Raw genomic sequence first — 20,835 nt, 5'->3', positions numbered from 1 at the left:
GTTGTTAGCTCTGGCTCCCATGTCAACATGTTATTGATTAATGCCCCCAGGGTAATTGGCCCTAATTGCAAAAGGATTGCCAAGAGGTTGTCAAGCTCCTGGGCCATAGGGGGATCCAAAAGGGTTATTGATAGGATTACAACCCCATGGATTATACATATAAAAAAAAATCCCTCTACAGGCATTCCATGGATCAGATGTATGACTCTGGAATGTGAATGTAATACCCCCAATTTTGTGATGATGGAAATTTTACCCAATTTTGGTAATATTAATTAAAACGGGAAACTAATATTTTACAGAAAGGTGGCAAGTATTATTTTACTACAGATTGGTGGAAAATTATTGTTTTATTAAAACAATTATTTTCCATACTCCATATTTCATCTTCTCTTGGAGCTATTTAGCACAAGGGCCAGAGTGTTGTTTAGCACCAAGAGTTCCAACCATAATTCCACCCTCATCTCAGATAACTTCAAGTGTCCCCCTAGTGAGGAAATTTCAGGAACCCAATTCAGAGCTTCCATTGGACATCATTGTAGAATTTTATTTAGTAGTGTGTTTTTCTTGGGCACAAAGGTATTTTATGGAGCACATTGTGGGAGCAAGTGTAGGTTAGAGGTTGTGATATTTTGCAAGGAATTTTCATATTTTTATACCAGATTTTGGACAATTATTTTCTGAGCTAGATTGTAAGTTGTTACCTGGGTTGATTTTTCTATCTTTTGGCAAGGGCACAAAATCTATTGACCAAGTGTTTCGTAGGGGTTTAGAAAAGTGGAGTCGGAAGAAATAAGGGTTGAATATAGGAAGTATTTCTCAGTGGAGAATTTAGTCGGAGCTGGGAGAAATTTATCGTGGTATATTTGGGCATAATTCAATAGTATCAAAACTATGGTCAATTCATACTTGTTGGGGGTCACTTAGTGTTAGTGGATTCAGCCCAAACCATTTCTGAGTTTTTGTGATTTTATTGAGAGGAGTCTCCAGCTAATTTTACAGAGTTTTTCGGGTGATAATTGAGCCTAAAATCCTCATTCTTATAGCAGGGCATATTGTTGATTAGCTAGTAAATTTGCTTCACTTTGTGGGCTCAGTTTTTTCTTGGAGTTGGACCAAACTCTTTCTGTATATTTTTGGGTACTAGGAGTGGAGCCCATGACTGCACTTTCAAGGTGATCCAGGCATTCTTCAGAGCATAATATTTAGTCCCATTCTAACAACAACAATAATTTCCTAGGTCGTGCGCAGTACCAGCTTGGGCCAGTATTTCCTCTAGATCAAAGTTTCTCGCCTAGGTTTTTCATAGCTTACAGTAGAAAGCACGAGTTCCATTTTCCTTACTCATTGTACTCATCATTCTCGAGATTAATAAAATGGCTCAGTTATTCTTATTTATTTTCTTGGTGTTTTGATATACATGTGTGGTATTTGTTTATGGTTGTTGTTCCTTGTACATTTTTCTATTATTTGCTGTAAATTTTGAATTTGGAATATCACAGTGGCATCAGATCCATGATCTTGGATAGTTGTGGAACCTAAGCCATGTGATGACAAGACTTGAATAAAAGGCTAAGAAACCATGGGATCCAAAGAAAGGTTAAAATTAAAAAACATGGCAGTAACCTAGAATGAGTTTATTAGGATGAAACAAATGATGATTGACGTGGGGGAGTTCATACCAAAATTGGGAATCGGGACCATTCTCAATTATACAAATAATCCACTATGCCCAAATTTTTGGATCATGCATCAAGATGGAAAGACATGGTTGTAATTGATGTGGAGTTATTGGAAACAAATTGGAGGGAATACCAATCATTGGGACATGACATTCATGTGTCCCTCTCCTTTTATGAGTTTGGTAAACTAAGAGACATGCACAAAACAGTGGGTATTCAGTGGAATTATGCAGGGATGATGAGGAGGATCAATATAGAAGATGAAAAAGTATTTGAAGGGGCTATGGTTGGTAAGGAAATAGTTGAGCATACACTTGTTGGTGAGATGCCACCAGTTTATGAGGTGCCTAGTGTTGTGACCAAGTTTTCAGGTGATAATAGCAAACCATAGGTTGATGAGGTGTCAAGAGACATCTCCACCATTGATGGGGAGTCAATAGGTACAAAGGCATCCATGTCTATGATAGATTTGTTAGATGATAGTCACCTACAGCTGACCAATGAGGATCTTTTATATGATGGGTTGTCAGTATAGGTGTAGTTGGAGGCTCAAGTTGAGTTCGTGATGGAGGAGGATGCGTAGTCATCCTTGTGGCTAGACATTGATGAGGGGAAGCACAGAGAGAACATGTTGGGATTTCAGCATAGTTCTCTCGAAATGCATGTTAACCGGGTCCACAACATTATTATCTCACCATTATGCATTGGATCGAGAGAGGCAGAGTTGTCGAGACAAATCATAGGGGATGACCGCGTCAGTAGGGGTCAGTGGCTTGAGTTGAGTATGGCACAATGTCAACATGCAAGGCTTATACTTTACACATGATATTGTACATTTGATCCCTCCTTTAGTATTCGATGGTGAGAGGTACTTAGTTGGTAGCTAATGGAGTAGGTTAGGCGGTAGGGTACATCCATGGTTGCATTTCAGCAAAGGTAGTGGATCACTAGAGGAGTACGAGGGCTAGATTGATGTTTGGATCTAGGTGGGACTCCCAGTCACAACATGGGCTTGGTTAGTGATGGTATTAGCAGTGTGATTGATGTGGTAACTAACCATCCACACACTTTCATCTCTCCATCAGCACTAGTGTCGGGTTGGATTTACAGGGTGGCATGCAGACTCTATGGTTTGTGTGGGGATGTTGGGTGTACATGGGATTGTAGGATGTTCAACATATGCTGGCAGGGGTTGGTCGAAGGAGGTCACATCAACAGGCTATCAGACAGGGCATTGTATGGAGACAATGTTATCTTATTGGCATATTGGAAGCAGGATCTACTAAGGCTAGGAACAGTAGTATCATTCCTGTTATCATGTGAGGAGTTAGGCTACTCAGGTCTACCACGGCCTATGAGGAGGTGTAAGCCACATCATGGTGGAGTCATTAGTAGAGTAGTGGATGCATTGATGCATGTGGGATGGTCAAGGATGCAAGGTGGTGTGGTCGTTAGCGTAGGTGTTTAGTGGTGCACATAGTCATGTCATAGAGTTCAACGTTCTACAGAGGAACACAGAGATGCATAGAGGAGTTTCATATTGTGCAGGATTGAACTATGCAGTAGGAGGAGTGATTCACACCACTCAAGGTTTCAAATGGAATGAAAAACACTAGGTCACAAGAGGGATACCAGATTATTCAGGATGATATGGCAGTTGGTAGTGGTGTCCAGCAATGCACAGAGGTGTACAACTAGGTGCAGTTGTGTGCCAAGGGGCATTATCATAGATACTTGTTCTTATTCAAGGGAGCGCAAGGATGCTTGGCTATATGTAGTGATGTTTTGTGCTTCCCATTCGGATTTTGGAATGTTACCACCTAGAACACCACCTGATAGAGACAAAAGGCATGCCATTGGGCATAGTTCACCCAGGACTGATGAGGACGCAGATGAGCATCATTTGATGATATCCATGGGGACTCACGTGTCTCTCTCGCTTATATATTATTTGCAGGTGCAGAGGAGTTGGATGTTGTCCCTTAAAAGCTTCATCATGAATAACAGGACACGAGAGGCTTGCTCGAGATAGTTAGTTGGGATAGAAAGTATCCAGGGAGAGACTTCTCAGTGGTGCCATTTGGTCAGGGCATGAGCTAATGGGTGCAGGCTTTGGGAGGTGACTGTTAGTGGAATGCGGGGTGCACTATCAGCAGGACAACCCAAGGTGTAATGTGAGCATGAGGTATAGGGGTTGATAGTCCTCATTAGCTGGAGGATGCCTAGGCTCCAATAAATATCCATGTATATCATTTGGAGCTTAGATAGCATATTTCATTGTGTGGTCTGGCAGGAGCAAAGTGGTTTGTCATACGTGGGACAAATTCTTGATGCTTGGTGCCCATATGTTGGATACATATAGGGGTTAAAGATGAGGCACTGAGGAGTCGCAATAGCTAGTTACATGTCATTGCAACATGCAGTGAGGATTGGGAGTTGTGGACCTTTAGTATGGCTATGGGATCCAGGGATCTAGTTGATTAGTGGGACACTCAATTTCTTAGTGAGTATGGTAAGGATAGTAGGTGATCTAGTTCATTCTCAAGTTGACACATGGGCCATCATCAAGGTCTTCATCATATGGCGAGGCAGGTTGCTTCTCAAGATTAGGGCCAACCATGGAGTGATAGGCTCTGGGATGGCTGAGTCGCTTGGGCAGGTTAGGGATAACCTTGATCATCACATATGTTATGGTCGAGAGTTATAGGACAAGAGGCTCTGGTATGAGAATTTTGGGTAGTCAGCCATGACCAGAGTGTCATAGGTTTAGCAAGATAGTTTGTTTCTACAATGGGCATGAGACCTTGGTGTCACAGTACTTGACAGTTCAACCACCCTTAGGAATTAGTTGGTTTCAGTAGGGGGATATCATCCTAATTTTCCATTGGATTTTAGTGATTTGGTATTAGTGTGGGGTATTTCACCATCATGGATGGATGATCAGCAAAAGGAGATTAGGTGAAGCTCATGCAGGCGAAGATTCATCTCCAACTATGGTTGGATTGTATTTTCAAGAGTCCACCCTTGGAGTGCATGAGATGGGTGACTAAGTAGAGTAGTTTCACGATGAGTTGATCGGGACTTTTTATTATCATGATGTTATACTTATTGATAGTATGCATATGGCTTCAAGTGCCTATACCAGGTTGGATAATGAGTGGAGAAAAGGGTGCTTCACATTGATCAGGATGGCTTGGGACCCTGGTATTGAGAGACTTCTTCATGACAGGATAGTGTTTGGGATAGGGATGACTCAGTGGCACATTTGGGACCCCCGTATCATTTGTAGTAGCCATTTGGTCCAGTTGATAGAGAGAGTGCTTGTTTGGGAATTTCTTGAGGACAAGCAAATTTTGGCGGGGAGGACTATAATATCCCCAATTTTCTAAGCATGGGAATTTTAGCCAATTTTGGTAATATTAATTAAAAGGCGAAACTATTATTTTGAAGAAAGGTGGAAAGTATTATTTTATTGCAGATTGGAAGTAAATTATTATTTTATTAAAATGGTGGAAAATATAACTAAGTGTAGAATGGCCCCCACCATTAAAATAATATTAAAAGGAGTCTAGAAGGATGGGGAGAAAATATAAAAGTAGTTGGGACTCATTTTGTGGATCATATTTTTTCTATTACAATTCATATTTCATCTTCTCTTAGAGTGTTTTAGCACAATGGATAGAGTGTTGTTTAGAAACAAGAATTCTAAGTGGAATTCCACCCTCATTTCGGAGAACTTCGAGTGTCTCCCTAGTGAGGCAATTTGGGGAGCTCAATTCAGAGCTTCAATTGGAGATCATTGTAGGAGTTTACTCAATAGGGTTTTTTCCTTGGCCACAAAGGCATTTTGTGGAGCACATTGTGGGAGAAAGTGTGGGCTAGAGGCTTTGATATTTTGCAGGGAATTTTCATATTGCTAGACCAGAGTTTGGACAACGGTTTTCCGAGCTGATTGGAGGATGTTACATGGGTTTATTTTTCTATCTTTTGGCAAGGGCGCAAAATCTATTGACCAAGTGTTGCACAAGGGTTTAGAGAAGTGAAGTTGGGAGAGATAAGTGTTGGAGATAAGAGGTATTTCTCAATGGAGAATTCATCCAGAGCTGGGAGAAATTTCTCGAGGTAGATTTGGGAATAATTCAGTAGTATCAAAATTGTGGGGGATTTTCTAGCCAGATTGGGAATTCACACTTCTTGGGGGTCACTAGGGTTGGTGGAATCAACCCAAACCCTTTCTAGGTTTTTGTGGTTTTTTTGAGAGGAGTCTTCAACAAATTTTACATACATTTTTGGGTGATATTTGGGCTTGAAATCCTCATTCTTATAGTAGGGTGTTTGTTGATTAGCTAGTAAATTTGCATCACTTTGTGGGTTTAGGTTTTATTTGGAGTTAGGCCAAACCCTTTCTAGGTATTTTTGGGCATGAGGAGTGGAGCCCGTGGCTGTAATTTCACGGTGATCCAGGCATTCTTCAAAGAAAAATATTCAATCACATTCTAGCATAAACAACAATAATTTCCTGGGTAGTGTGTAGTACTAATTTGGGCCAATATTTCCTCGAGATCAGAGTTTTTTTTTTTTTGGTGTGGTTCACGGACACCCGGGATCACTGGGTGGCAGCTACATCCACAGAAATATCTAAGCTTGATCAAGGGTATCAAGACCCATGACCAATAGCTAGGCCTAACCCCAATGGTTTCAGGGAGAATTGACCATGTGACCTCCTAAACGGCGAGGCACTTATTTGACCAGTTGAGCTAACCCTTGGGGCTCCTCTAGATCAGAGTTATCTCACCTGGGTTTTGTATAGCTTCAGTAGCAAGCCCAAGTTCCATTTTGCTTACTCATTGTACTCATCATTCTCGAGATTAATAAAATGGCTCAGTTCTTATGCTTTATTTTCTTGGTGTTTTGATATGCATGTGTTGTATCTATTTATGGTTGTTGTTCCTTGTACATGTTTATGTTATTTGCTGTAAATTTTCAATTTGAAATATTACAATGGATCCTCCAATTGGTTGACTCCCAAGAGGATTAGTGAACCCACTATAAACGAATGCACCTCCAACACTGCTAGAGGAGGACATGGCTACATTAAAAGGATTCCCACCAAATGGAAACCAACTATTAAGTATTGTCATACTTCCTACTAAGATATCAAAACCCATCATGAGTTTCGTGAAACCATATGTGAAAAGGAAGTGAGACCCTCCAACATTAGACATAAGGATACTCGACATGATGGAAATAGAACCTCCACTCATTATGAATGGAGATGTAAAGGTTGTTGATGTGGAGGCACTTGTACTAGATGTGCCAAGTGGTGAATTCCACTAAGATTGTACCCAAATGAAGAGAAAAAGTAATAAAAGGATGTAGTGTGGAAGGGATTTGTGGTCATAGGTATGGATGTGGATGTGACATGTGGAATACCATCAATCATGATAGGTACAAGCACAATGGGTTCGGATGCAGAAGAATTAATGTTATCCATGAATGACTCAAGTAAGGGAGTATGTAAAGATCCAGATAAGTCAACATCCCCACCTAATGAGATGGTTTCAAAGGTATGGCGATGATATGGAAAACTATGGTTAACCAATGGATGAATGGATGGTCCAGGACTTTGAGTACCACCTAAATCAGCTAAGGAAAATGATGTACTGATGTTGGAATTAATTCTATGTCTACAGAGAGATGAACCCGCCTTGTAGGGTTCAAGCTCTGCAAGTCTATGAGAATTACACAAACAAAAATCTACCATGATCGAGGCCAAAGGTGACACATATGTGAACAAAGAAAAGTTCTTAAGCCACTAGATAGAAAGAAAAAATAGCACACACTAAAAATATGTTGAAACTTGAAATTGTAGTAAGGAATGGCTTCTTTTACTTGCGCCTTAGTCAAATATGCTAATACGAATTCAGTCCCATAGATACTTGAGTTAATTTTAGTTAACATGTGTGATGTGGCCCATCACTAGTTTATTGTCAGTTAATTCGAGTTAGATGGCTTTCAATGAGTTGTGTACTAGTTGATAGCTAAAATTTAGTTATCTAGTGGAGTTAAACTCTAGTGTTTTTCAGTTAAATAATCTCTAGTTCTAGAAGAGAGATAGAATTGAGTTCTTTATTTTAGTTGATTGAGCAGGTGCTGCACCCACACACAAAGTTGTATGAATTGTCACAGAATCGTCACAACGGTCGTTCAACAATCTATCACAAGCATCGCACTTGTCGCTCTGTTGGGTCCCTATAATACTAGTGATTACCCCATTACTATTGTAGTTATACCCCCTATTTATATTGTTGTGCCCCTATTACCCCCATATTGTTATTTCTGTGCCCCTTAGAATCCCTCTATTGTTATTTTTGTGGCTTTATATTATTATTGTTAGGTCGGCTGGATTATATTGTGACTCCTTAGACTCCTATATATAGAAAGGAGGTTTTGTCATTTGTATCATCCAAGAATTGTTCATTTATGTAATGTAAAGGAGGTTGCCCCCTCGAAGAGGCTGAATTCTAAGGCGTGGATCTCTCTTTTCTATCTTTTTGTGAGCTGGTTTCATAACATTTGGTATCAGAGCTTTGGATTCTAGGGTTTCGCTGCTCCAAACAGGTCATCGTGGAATTTTCGCTATAACTTTTTTTCTGTGACGTTTCAGAAGTCGCAAAAAAAACCCATTTGAGAAGAATTAGCGCTGAACCTTGGGTCCGAATTTCAGAGCTTTGCGTACGATATTTTCGGAGATATGATCTGAGGAAGTTGGCATTTTTGCAGACTCCTGAATTACATTCAAAACAGGTGACCTGGGGAAAATATTCATAACTCTCTCTCTGAGGATCGGATTGAAATTTCGTAAAAAGGTACAGAAAGAGGACGGACTGTAGTTTCTTGTCTATGTGTTTCAGATTCAAAGGTTGAAACAGTGACTCGTGGCACGTCGTACAAGTTCGCTCTACTGAACTAGTCTAAAAGCAAGTCACTGTGGGAGATTTCACATAACTCTTCCTTGGAGAATCCAATTGGGCTCAGACTTGTGGCATTGGAAAGAGGACGCAGAAGGCTACTACAGGCTACAACCTCAGAATTGGATGATCTGAAATTACAGAGATACATCAGATTCAATATCAGGCTTCTATAAAGTGAAAAAAGGTGTGTAGTTTTCTTTTAATTTTTGTGTAAGCTTGGTTTAACGGAATTCAAAGGGCATAGTAAAGCATTATTATCGGTAACTGATGCCCCGAGGAAAGAAAATGCAAACACCTAGTAAGGAACCTGAAAGCTCTAGCATGACTCATGAAGAAGAGGAAGAAATGCTACATGATATATCAAAATTACAAGAACAAGTGCAACAAATGTCACGCTCACAAAAGCTAACAGAAGCTAAGATAAATGGCGTGGAATCTAAGATAAATGGCGTGGAATCTAAGATAAATGGCGTAGAATCTAAGATAAAGGGCATGGAAGCTAAGATGGATGATTTGAAGACAAACATGGCAGATTTGAAGACAGATTTGAAGACAGACATGGCAGATTTGAAGACAGATTTGACAAATTTTCTACAAGAAATACTTACTAATGGTGAAAAGGTAGTAAAGGAAACTCATGATGAGAACAAAAGAAATGTTAATCATGATTCCATAGACTCTAATGTTGGATCGAAGACTCACCATGTTCCAAAAATCGATATGAGGAAGTTTGATGGCAAGGATCCCGCCACATGGATATTACAGATGGAGCAATTCTTCGATCTCAATAATGTGCAAAACACACAAAAGGTACGTATGGCAACTTTATATTTGGAACCAAATCAGTTTGTATGGTATCAATGGCTTTGTTCTCGTAAACAATTTATCACTTGGGCAATTTTTACGGAAGAATTGATAGCACATTATGAGGATACAAAAAGCAACACTTTTTTTAGCCAATTGATAAGTCTCAAACAAAAGGGTTCAATAATGGAGCACATTGAGGAGTTCCAAAAATTGAACATAAGGGTAAAAGATATTCCAGAGGAGCATAGGATTGATGTGTTCATAGGGTCTTTAAAGGATAATATCCAACATGATGTGCGCCTTTGGGAACCTGATTCATTAGAGAAGGCATTCAGGTTAGCAAGAAAAATGGAAAGCAAAATTATGGCAACTAGGAAGCATACCATTCACAACTATAAAGACGGAAGTGTTGTTGCCCATAGTCTTCCACAACCTACAAGGTTGACACCACAACAATTGGAAGAAAAAAGAGCAAAAGGGCTTTGTTACAATTGTGATAGCAAATACACAAAAGGTCATAAGTGTGCTGAGAAGAAATTATTCTACATAGATTGTGAAGAGGAAGAAGAAAAGGAGCAAGAAAGGTCAAAAGAAGAGGATATATTCCAGGAACAAAGCCTAGATGAAGAACAAATAAATCCGACCATATCTTGTAATGCATTGGCGGGAATTACCACTCCTCAAACCATCAAGATAGAAGGACAAATCAAGAAGAAAAAGGTAATAGTGTTGATTGATTCAGGAAGCACCCACAATTTTATTCATTGTAGGGTAGCAAAAGAATTGAATTGCTTCCTATATCCAGCACCAGAGTGTCAAGTGATGATTGCAAATGGAGGAACAATAAATTGTTCTGGAAAGTGCCATAATATCAAGCTATCCATGGGAGAATATGTATTGACTAGCCCAATGCTTTCCATTCCAATGGGAGGTGCTGATGTTGTACTAGGAGTCCAATGGCTACAATCCTTGGGTACAATAGCTTTTAATTTTCAAGAACTTTTCATGAAATTTTCTGTGGAAGGAAAGGAAGTTGAATTAAGGGGTATTGCAGGGAAACCAGGAAAGATAATCAGCTCTAATGGCATGACAAAGCTTCTAAAAAAGGAGCAAAGAGGTGTAATTGCACAATTATGTTCGCTAGATGTTTCCACATTGGAATCATCTATTTCTCCAGATCTCCAAAAAGTCCTGGACAATCATTCCAAGGTATTTGAGACTCCCAAAGGTCTCCCACCTATGCGTGATCATGATCATGCTATTCATCTGATTCCAGGAAGTGTTCCTCCAAACATCAGGCCGTACAGATATCCCTATGTCCAAAAAAGTGAAATTGAACGTATGGTTGCAGAAATGCTAGAGGCTGGTATAATTCAACCGAGTCAAAGTTCTTTCTCAGCTCCAGTAGTATTGGTGCACAAGAAGGATGGATCATGGCGCATGTGTCCAGATTATAGGGAGCTCAACAAGCTCACTATTAAAGATAAGTTCCCCATTCCTGTTATTGATGAATTACTGGATGAATTGCATGGATCAATTTACTTCACCAAGTTGGATCTTCGTTCGGGATATCATCAAATCAGAATGAAGATTGAAGACATTCCGAAAACGGCATTTAGAACTCATGAGGGTCATTATGAATTTTTGGTCATGCCTTTTGGCCTTACCAATGCACCTTCAACATTTCAAGGTTTGATGAATTCAATTTTCAAACCATTCCTTAGAAAATTTGTGTTAGTATTTTTTGATGATATACTAATCTACAGCAAGTCTTGGAAGGATCATGTTGAACATGTTGACAGGGTGCTACAACTATTGGAGGAGAAACAATTATATGCAAAAAGATCCAAATGTTTCTTTGGAGTCCAGGAGGTGGAATATTTGGGTCATATTGTATCTCATGAAGGAGTTAAGGTAGACCCTAGCAAAATTAAAGCCATTAAGGAATGGAAAATCCCCACATCCATAAAGCATCTGCGAGGATTTCTTGGGTTGACAGGGTATTATCGCAAGTTTGTTAAGAATTATGGGAGAATAGCAGCACCTCTAACAACATTATTGAAGAAAGATTCATTTTCATGGACTTCGGAAGCAACAAAGGCCTTTGAACATCTTAAAGAGGCAATGTGCCAAGCACCGGTCTTAGCTACACCGGACTTCACAAAAACCTTTATTGTGGAATGTGATGCTTCAGGAAATGGAATTGGTGTTGTTCTAATGCAAGATGAAAGACCCATTGCTTTTGAAAGTCGTCCAATCAAGGGAAAGTTTTTAAGCAAAGCTATTTATGAGAAGGAAATGTTGGCAATACTCCATGCACTTAAGAAATGGCGACCCTACCTAATGGGAAGACACTTCAAGGTAAAAACGGATCATGATAGCCTTAAATACTTTTTAGAACAAAGATTATCCTCTGAAGAGCAACAAAAGTGGGTCACAAAGATGTTGGGTTATGACTTTGAAATCATCTACAAAAAAGGGAAGCAAAATGTGGTGGCAGATGCACTCTCAAGAAAGGATGAGGATGTGGAAGCATTGTTGTGTGCCATTTCTATTATCCAACCAGATTGGATAAACGAAGCAAGGGAGGAATGGAAGAATGACGAAGAAGTGTGGGCACTTATTCAAAAGCTACAACAAGATTCCAGTACTTCTGATACATTTAGCTGGCAAAATGATTCGTTATGGTACAAAGATCGCTTATACCTCTGTAAGAATTCCCAGCTAAAACAAAAGATTCTTATGGAATTGCACACTTCTCCCTTAGGAGGGCACTCAGGATTTTTAAAAACTTACCACAGGGTTAAGAAGGAATTTTTTTGGGATGGCCTTAAATCAGATATTCAAAAGTTTGTGGCGGAATGTTTGGTTTGCCAGCAAAATAAAGTTGAAACAATTAAGACACCAGGTCTATTACAACCTTTATCCATTCCAAGCCAACGTTGGGAGGAGGTTTCAATGGATTTTATCACAGGTTTACCCAAGTCTGAGGGAAAGAGTGTCATCATGGTGGTAGTTGACAGACTTACCAAGTATGCACACTTTTGTGCATTATCACATCCATTTAAAGCCAGTACAGTTTCTACTGCATTTATGGAAACAGTTCAAAAGCTACATGGAAACCCAAAGATTATTGTAAGTGACAGAGATCCCATTTTCACTGGAAATTTTTGGACAGAATTATTTTCTTGTCTTGGTACTCAGTTAGCTCATAGCTCATCTTATCATCCTCAATCTGATGGGCAAACTGAGATAGTAAACAAATGTTTGGAAGGATATCTTCGTTGCTTTGTATCTGATAAACAGACACAATGGGTCAAATGGTTGCCTCTGGCTGAATGGTGGTATAACACTTCCTTCCATACAGCAACAAAAATGACCCCATTTATGGCACTTTATGGGTATCAACCACCATCCATCACATCATATTTAAGAGAAAATTCTAAGGTTCAGGCAGTGGAACATCACATCGAACATCAACAACAAGTCCTCCAACTCTTAAAGGATAACCTCGTGTTGGCACAAAATAGAATGAAACAACAGGCAGATCAACATCGCAGTGAAAGAAGTTTTGATGTAGGTGATTGGGTATTCCTACGGCTACAACCATATAAGCAAATGTCCCTAAAGCAAGCTAAGAAGGATAATAAATTATCACCAAAGTATTATGGTCCGTACAAGGTGTTGGAAAAGATTGGTACTATGGCATACAAATTGGAGCTTCCTGCAGCTTCTCGATTGCACCCAGTTTTCCATGTTTCATGTTTAAAGAAGGTTATAGGTGACAAGCTCCCAATTCAAACAATATTGCCAGAACTTGACGAGGAAGGAAAAATTATATTGGAACCGAAAGCAGTCACAGAAACAAGAACTCGACAGCTACGAAATCGATCAATTTCAGAGTATCTTATCAAGTGGAAGAACTTATCCGCTGAAGATTCCACATGGGAGGATGAGAATTTTATGCAGAAGTATCCAGAACTACTCAAGCGTTGAGGACAACACTTTTTTGAAGGAGAGGGGCATGTTGGGTCCCTATAATACTAGTGATTACCCCATTACTATTGTAGTTATACCCCTATTTATATTGTTGTGCCCCTATTACCCCCATATTGTTATTTATGTGCCCCTTAGAATCCCTCTATTGTTATTTTTGTGGCTTTATATTATTATTGTTAGGTCGGCTGGATTATATTGTGACTCCTTAGACTCCTATATATAGAAAGGAGGTTTTGTCATTTGTATCATCCAAGAATTGTTCATTTATGTAATGTAAAGGAGGTTGCCCCCTCGAAGAGGCTGAATTCTAAGGCGTGGATCTCTCTTTTCTATCTTTTTGTGAGCTGGTTTCATAACACGCTCGCACTATCGGTCAATCACACTAAGTATATGTTGCCTTGATGGTTTGAGGCGTCTTGTCATCGAGTCATGTCGAGTGTGTTTTTGCAAGATCAGGTATGCACAAGTTATAGAAATTCTGACTGTAGATTAACCTGATAATGCGATATAACTAAAGCAAAATACTTTAATATACTTCTATAATAAAACTTGCGGAAGATTAATATATTTGAGCAAGATAAAGTTGAACACATATAACCAGAGGAAGAATCAATACACATGAAACACAAAATAATACTCTGGGGAAAGTCTCAGCTAAAAACCTCGCTATTTGCATTATCATACAAGTGAAAATATATCAAGATTACACAAAGCTTTAGCTCTCACAGCTAGCCATCTCTTAGTACAATCCCTCACTAATGTTCACAAACAAAATAGACTGCTCATATGCCTTCTACTCTACCCTCCAAGCTCCTATTTCCTTGCGCAGTTTCTCCTGGGTGATCCAGCTGTTACCAAGTGTAACACTGGTCACTCACACTAATCTCACACCCTATGAAACTGTGCAAATATCAAATAATGAATTCCTTCTACATGCATGAGTTTTGTTTATATGAAAACTCATGCAACTGATAATACATTTTCCCTATCTTTAATCTCAACTGGGTCTTTCTCTAAATAGACATGCATGAGTTACTGATGAGAGAATCTTCAATTATCTGGAGTACACTAGTTGGATGCATGCATGCATTAACTGACTGAACTCACAATTAGTTCCTTAGACAGTTTGGAACTAATTTAACTGGACTTAACTCAGTTAACTGAGCTAACTAATTACAACTCAAAGATAACTCATCCTTATCTCCTTAATTAAAGGATAATCTCCATGATTTAAGGGATTACTGTTTCATGACTTCACAAAGACTTCTAGCTTGAATTTCTCCAACTAATTAACTCAAGATGAATTAATTAATTATTTTTCAAGCAGCTGGTGAGACTAAATTCGTATTTTAATTCTCAATTTTAATTCAAGGACAAATTAAAATTGGAATATTCTTGTTGTCACATTTCAATACAAGTTCATTCACTCACACACTTAATCATTTTACTGAGGTTCTGATGACCGGATCACCCTCCAACAGTCGAACCATTGCTGAGCTACATTGTGTAGTGTCAGCACTCAGTGAACATGTACTACTTCCCATAATTGCGTAGATCTTGAGGCTGTCTCCCAGGCAACCTACATTGTGCAATCCTAGAATCGACCGAATAGACTGTCATCTAGAACAGCGCAGAAGTTCCTCAGCAATCCATCTCAATCTACATTGCCCGCAAGCGAATCAACCAACCCTCCAGCTAGTCAACTAGAGAGTTTGACCAGGCAGTGACCCTGGGACTCACTCCCCCAAAAATTTGTACAAAAGCTACATACCTTGCCCACTCCACTGACTGAAGAAATTCCATTGATATTCCATATAGACACCTTGTGTCTGTCCTTGTCTCCCTCAAAAAATTGCGAAGTTTTTCCAACCAGTCACCCAGACAACCGCCCTACTACTCACCTGGAAACTAGAAACTTGCACAATTTTCTTGAGTATTCATCCAACAGCCCAGCATCCCGCTCATCTCAAAAACTATGATGGGATGTCCAGCAGGCTAGTCTCCCAGAATTTGTACAGTTTTCACCAGTAGCTTGCTGCTAGCCCCTTGAAAAAATGCGCATTTTTTCCCGGTAAGCCTCTTGCAGCCATTTCTAGCTCCCTGGAGGAATTACACAATTTTTGATACCAATCCCCTCTATTGCCTGCACTAATTCCTCCCAAAAATGGGACAAATATTCCCGCCATCCGAGCCATATCCCGCGGATAGTCACTATTGATCCGAATTGTCCATCTCAGTCTCCCAGTGACTTCTGCGTAATTTTCATAGGCAGTGCCCGGAGCCAGCATCCTATCTTGAAATATGCCTTGTGCAATTTCGTAGCCTTGTCCTCTCTCCCAATCACCTGCATATGAAAGCGAACAACAATGCATCATGGTAGACTAGGAGGTTTATGGAGTTGATGTCGTCTCATCATGAGTGATTGAAGATATAGGTACATGGATAAGACATGGTATGACGATGGATGGGATGAACAAGGAGAGCACATGCAAGGAGATTTTCTCGCTAACATACAATGCATGCAAGGAGATTTTTTCACAAATGGACGAACATGCAAGGATATGTTTTTTCACGAACGGATGAACATGTGAGGAGATTTTTTGGAAACAGTCGAACATGTGAATCATGCCAAAGTACAAGCAAAGGAGAGACATGCACATGCAACATCAAGCGAACACCAAGACCATTGAAGACTCCGCACACCTTGTCATGTGGAGGTGAAGCTATCATACACAAAGAGGACATCCATCACTCAGCAGCACTGCAACTCGACATGGACACCATCGCCAGCATGAACATACCAGCACTGTCGTTTCGAGTCGTGTCATGAGTCATGTCAGCCACATCACTACTGTGGGCCATACTATTATAAATCAATATAATGTAATGTGGAATTCCAAGAGACCCACATGTAATCTTGAGATTCATGTAATCTGAAAATTCATGAAAGTCAACAGTCATAAGGGAAGTCGAATAGTCACAAGGGCCAGTTTTACGCTTGGCTATAAATACCCATCATTTGTACATGCAAAATACTTTTCTCCTTGGCTCCTCCCACATAGCCTTGAGAGTCTGTAGTATTTTCTTTAAGGAGTGAGCAGTGGCTCAAATGCCCCTTTCACAAGGTTAGTGATGTATGGTGTACCAATGTGTCTTGTAACTTTCCCCTAATTCAAAAGCCTGATAACAGGCCATCATGTTTTCACACATGTATTGTAACTATTGGTGAGGCTAATCTTGAACACTTGTAATGCATGTTTCTTTAACCTGTGTTAAACAATTGAACTCTTTCAGTTTCTCTAATACATATATTTATGAAAATGTGTTGTATGCATTGTTAAAGTTGTCTTGCCCACATGGGTTGCCTCACCGGACATCAAACATAACATTTCTCATAAACTTGTTATAACAACTGTTGCACTCGCACAGACTGCTCCGTTGGGTGTTGTATGTGCTATCTTCTCTTGTGTGTTGTAACTACTGCATCTGTGTGGACTACTCCTCTAGAAGTTGTGCATGTCCTATTCTGTTGTGTGTCTCTAACATAGTTGGTACTTCTTCCCTTTCAAGTGGAGACTCACCTCCACCCTCTCTCTCTTCGGTGAAAGAACCTTGACACAAATAACACTAGCACTCACCAAGCACGCGAACCTCGTTGTTCATAAACGAAGCAGACCACTCTCACATGATGAAAACCAAGATATTAGGCATATCTTTAAAATAGTGGCAACTAGGCTATCGTACCAGATGGAACTCCTACACCAAACAGAGTGAGGTCTTTTGGGACTTCATACCAGGGAGATCCCCTGAATGTTGGCGAGTCCAACACCGTCAACATTTTTTTGCTAGAAGGAGGCCCAGATGACAAGTTGAGTCCTCATAATTTGTGTTGAATCTTCGCACATCGATCATGTAGTTTGTTATAGTTCAACCTCCGAAATGTCTATCCAACAGACATATCTTTCATGTCAAGAGGGAGTTCTGGGATGACTTGTCACAAATGACATATGATGGTGAAGGTGAAGTGGCTTGGCCTGAGAACTTAAATTATTTCCATGCACTCATGGAGAATGTGGAAGGTTTTAATGAAACAGAGTTATGTTCGTTGCTCGCACACACACTTCACTACCACCCATTGCGATGGTGTAGCATACTACCTCATAACTCTGTGCACTCATTCAAGTAGTTCAGTGATCTAATTGAATCTATTTTCCACCATTTTGATCTTGAAACACTTGATAAAAAAAATTAATACAACGGAAGGCCTCACATGAATTGCGTATGGATTTTTTGCAGTGCTTCTGTCTATTCATGTTTGAAGCTTCAAAAAGTCAGATGAAATTCCAATATCACATGGACATATTTGAATATTTCCTTACCAACTCACTCTATCCCAAGATGAATTTGAAGTTCAAACCCCACTTGGCATACTTTGGTGATGGAGCTACACAATCACAAGTGAACACAACTTTTTTCACAAGTGACTATCTGCCTTCCCCTCATCAAACAGCTCCATCACCACATAGTGATGTGGGATAACATGCGCACACATCTATTCAACTATCACATCCTCCCACCCTCACTACTCTCAATATCTATGTAGATTTGGTTGGGAAGCCCATGGGTTTTCATACACACTTGTTACCTTAACCTCTGTCTCTACATTTTGTTGATCCTCTGGATTGTACTATCTTGTGTTCTTATGTTCTTCCGTTCCGTACTCTACACCTATTTTGAATGAGGATCAATCCCTAGACAAAGTGGATGTTGCACAACCAACCTGCACTATCATTCACGAATAATATGATCGAGCATCTGAGCATGAACCAACAATTAAGGATGACCTCCTTCTATAAGTGACTCCTCTTCTTTTTCCCGACATTGTTGGTGATTTTGTTATCCTTGATTGTCTTTGTGTTAATCCATCCATGGATGCATCTGCTTTTGATCATTCACAAAACACACCTGATGTCAGTCCATCATTTGATAATGGAGACGACAAGTCGTTCATTAAAAATCCACTTGATCGTTCATCTGGTTTTTTCGGAAACGTAAAGGGTGAACATTCTTGCTTCTCATCTACCCCTCTATATAATTCATCAAATTATGAGGATGCTGACAAACATCTTGAATTTTCCGATCATGTTTGTCGTGATATATGTACTTCCTCATCTGATCATGATGTTGATTCGCTCGTTGTTAATCTGTCGAAGCCACTAATCTCTAATGATTTATCTATTGACGAAGTGGAAACCCCACAGGCTGTCAAGGAACTTTAGCTTGAGCTGACGGTTATGTCAAGCCCTCACTGTCCTGAGGTTAGTTCCACTTTTGATCAGAAAATTTGTGAAACACCCAAGGCTCCTCATCACTCATTTTTATGCACTGAAGATCAAACCAACACACAATTTTTTTTTCCTCTGCCAGAATCACATGATCCCATTGCCTGTGCACTGGAGGAATAATTCAAAGAAAGCACACTTGCAAGGCATAAGTTATCTATTTTTCTCATTTTTCCTTGTCTTCCACAGTCAAGAGAGTGCATATGTTTATCATCTATATGTAATGTGTCATGGCAACATGGAAATTCCATAAAGGGTTTGTCTTGCACTTCCACTCTTTTATTTTATGTGGACGTGTTTAAACTCGGAGTGTGTTGGTCTTCATTGTTATATCTTTTATGTTTGTTGGTTCGCTTGATTGTGTTTCTCACAAACCATGCCTTCACCAACATGGGCCAACCAATGTGTTAGTGGCTGCATTGGAAATATCACTTCACGTAAGTAGGCCCATGCACTGTTAGCGTAGGAGTAGGAGTAGTGTTTGTTTTCCTGCTTGTCCTGTTTTCTAATTTTCTTGTTTGTTTGCTTATTGACTTGGTTTTGTTTGTTTGCTTGCTCACTTTGCTTGTTTTCTTGTTATTTTGTTTGCTTTTCTTACTATTTTTGTTTCATTTTGTTTTGTTTTCTTAGTATCATGCTATTTTTAGTTTTTTAAATAAGTGTTTCCCTCTACTGAGTTCTGGCTTTTGAATGAGTATGTGGCTGAGATCCAAAGAGTCTTGTGACACTGCAACACTTGGCCAGTCCTGTGTCCATCTTCTTTGTGCTTGGTTATAACCTTCGGCCGATGAAGTCTTGATGGAAAATACGAGATGTTTACAAGGCAAGATTGGGGCCAACCATGAACCTGTGTCCACACTAGGAAACCCCATGCCTATACTTAGCCTTCTGCTCTATGTGTTCAAGCCCATCCAACTAGTAGAAACGAAGAAGGGGAAAATCTAAACAAGCAAACCTATGTCAGAGGTCTTACATGCTTCTCTGAAGGAACAACTTCTTATGCTGTCAACAAGTCAGGTTCCCTCTTCCGCCCCAAAAGTAAATAAGTGCCTATGCACAGTCCTCTTTAAAAAAATACAAAGGCGAAAGAAGAGAAAGGCTTCATGCGCAAAGAGGTGAAGCATGCAACTCCACCGGGGTACTGACCAGGCTCGTTGGAAGTGGAGAAATGTGTGTGTTCCTACGTGACTCCGTCAAGGTACTGTCCAGGCCTGCTGGCAGCAGAGTAACACCAGAGATGAAAAATTATACTCTTAAAATTTTTAACTCGCGAGCCAAACTACCCTTCCCGATTTCAAAACACTATGATCAAGCTAAAACTTGTTGTTGTGTTTGACTGAGTTTGCGAAAGGTGAACCATGTCTATCCATGGGGCAAATGGGGAGGCTGAAGTAACCCGCATAGTGATTCATTACTCCCTGAAAGACTAAGGCCCTGTGTTGTCAATGGACCAAAACAAAGAAGCCGGAGTTTAACCAGTGTGTAGCCAAGTGTTGTAGCAGCTACAACACCCTCCAAAATTTTGGTCTGCATCCAATTTCAGAGCCACCCTTGGGTTTTTCCTTGATGTTTGTAAGCACTTGGGCTCACCTCGTGATCTCGTGTTGAGTCTTTTCACCCTCCTCACTTGACCCTTCAACGGACATCCTTTTTCATGTTGGTCAGAATGTCACGCTTGCAACCATGTTTTGGTCATGCACAAGGTCTTGCTTCATGTGTACAAGTTGTATTCACTATGTAAACATTTGTCGCACTCACACACAAATTTGTATGCATTTTTGTGCAAGCATCATTTCAGTTGTTCAACAATATATCACAAGCTTCGCGCTTGTCGCTCGCATTGTCGATCAGTCACACTGAGTATATGTTGTCTTGATGATTTGAGGCATCTTATCGTCGAGTCATGTCGAGTGTGTGTTCGCAAGATCATGCATGCACAAGTTCACTCACTCACACACTTAGTCATTTTTGTTGAGGTTCTAATGAATGGATCACCTTGCAACAGTTGAACGCTTGTTGAGCTGCATTGCG

The sequence above is a fragment of the Pinus tabuliformis genome, chromosome 4_2 (assembly GCF_031772625.1).
Source record: "Pinus tabuliformis cultivar Carrire ecotype Pingquan chromosome 4_2, CPIR1, whole genome shotgun sequence".
Lineage (NCBI taxonomy): Eukaryota > Viridiplantae > Streptophyta > Pinopsida > Pinales > Pinaceae > Pinus > Pinus tabuliformis.
This window is presented reverse-complemented; position numbering follows the sequence as displayed.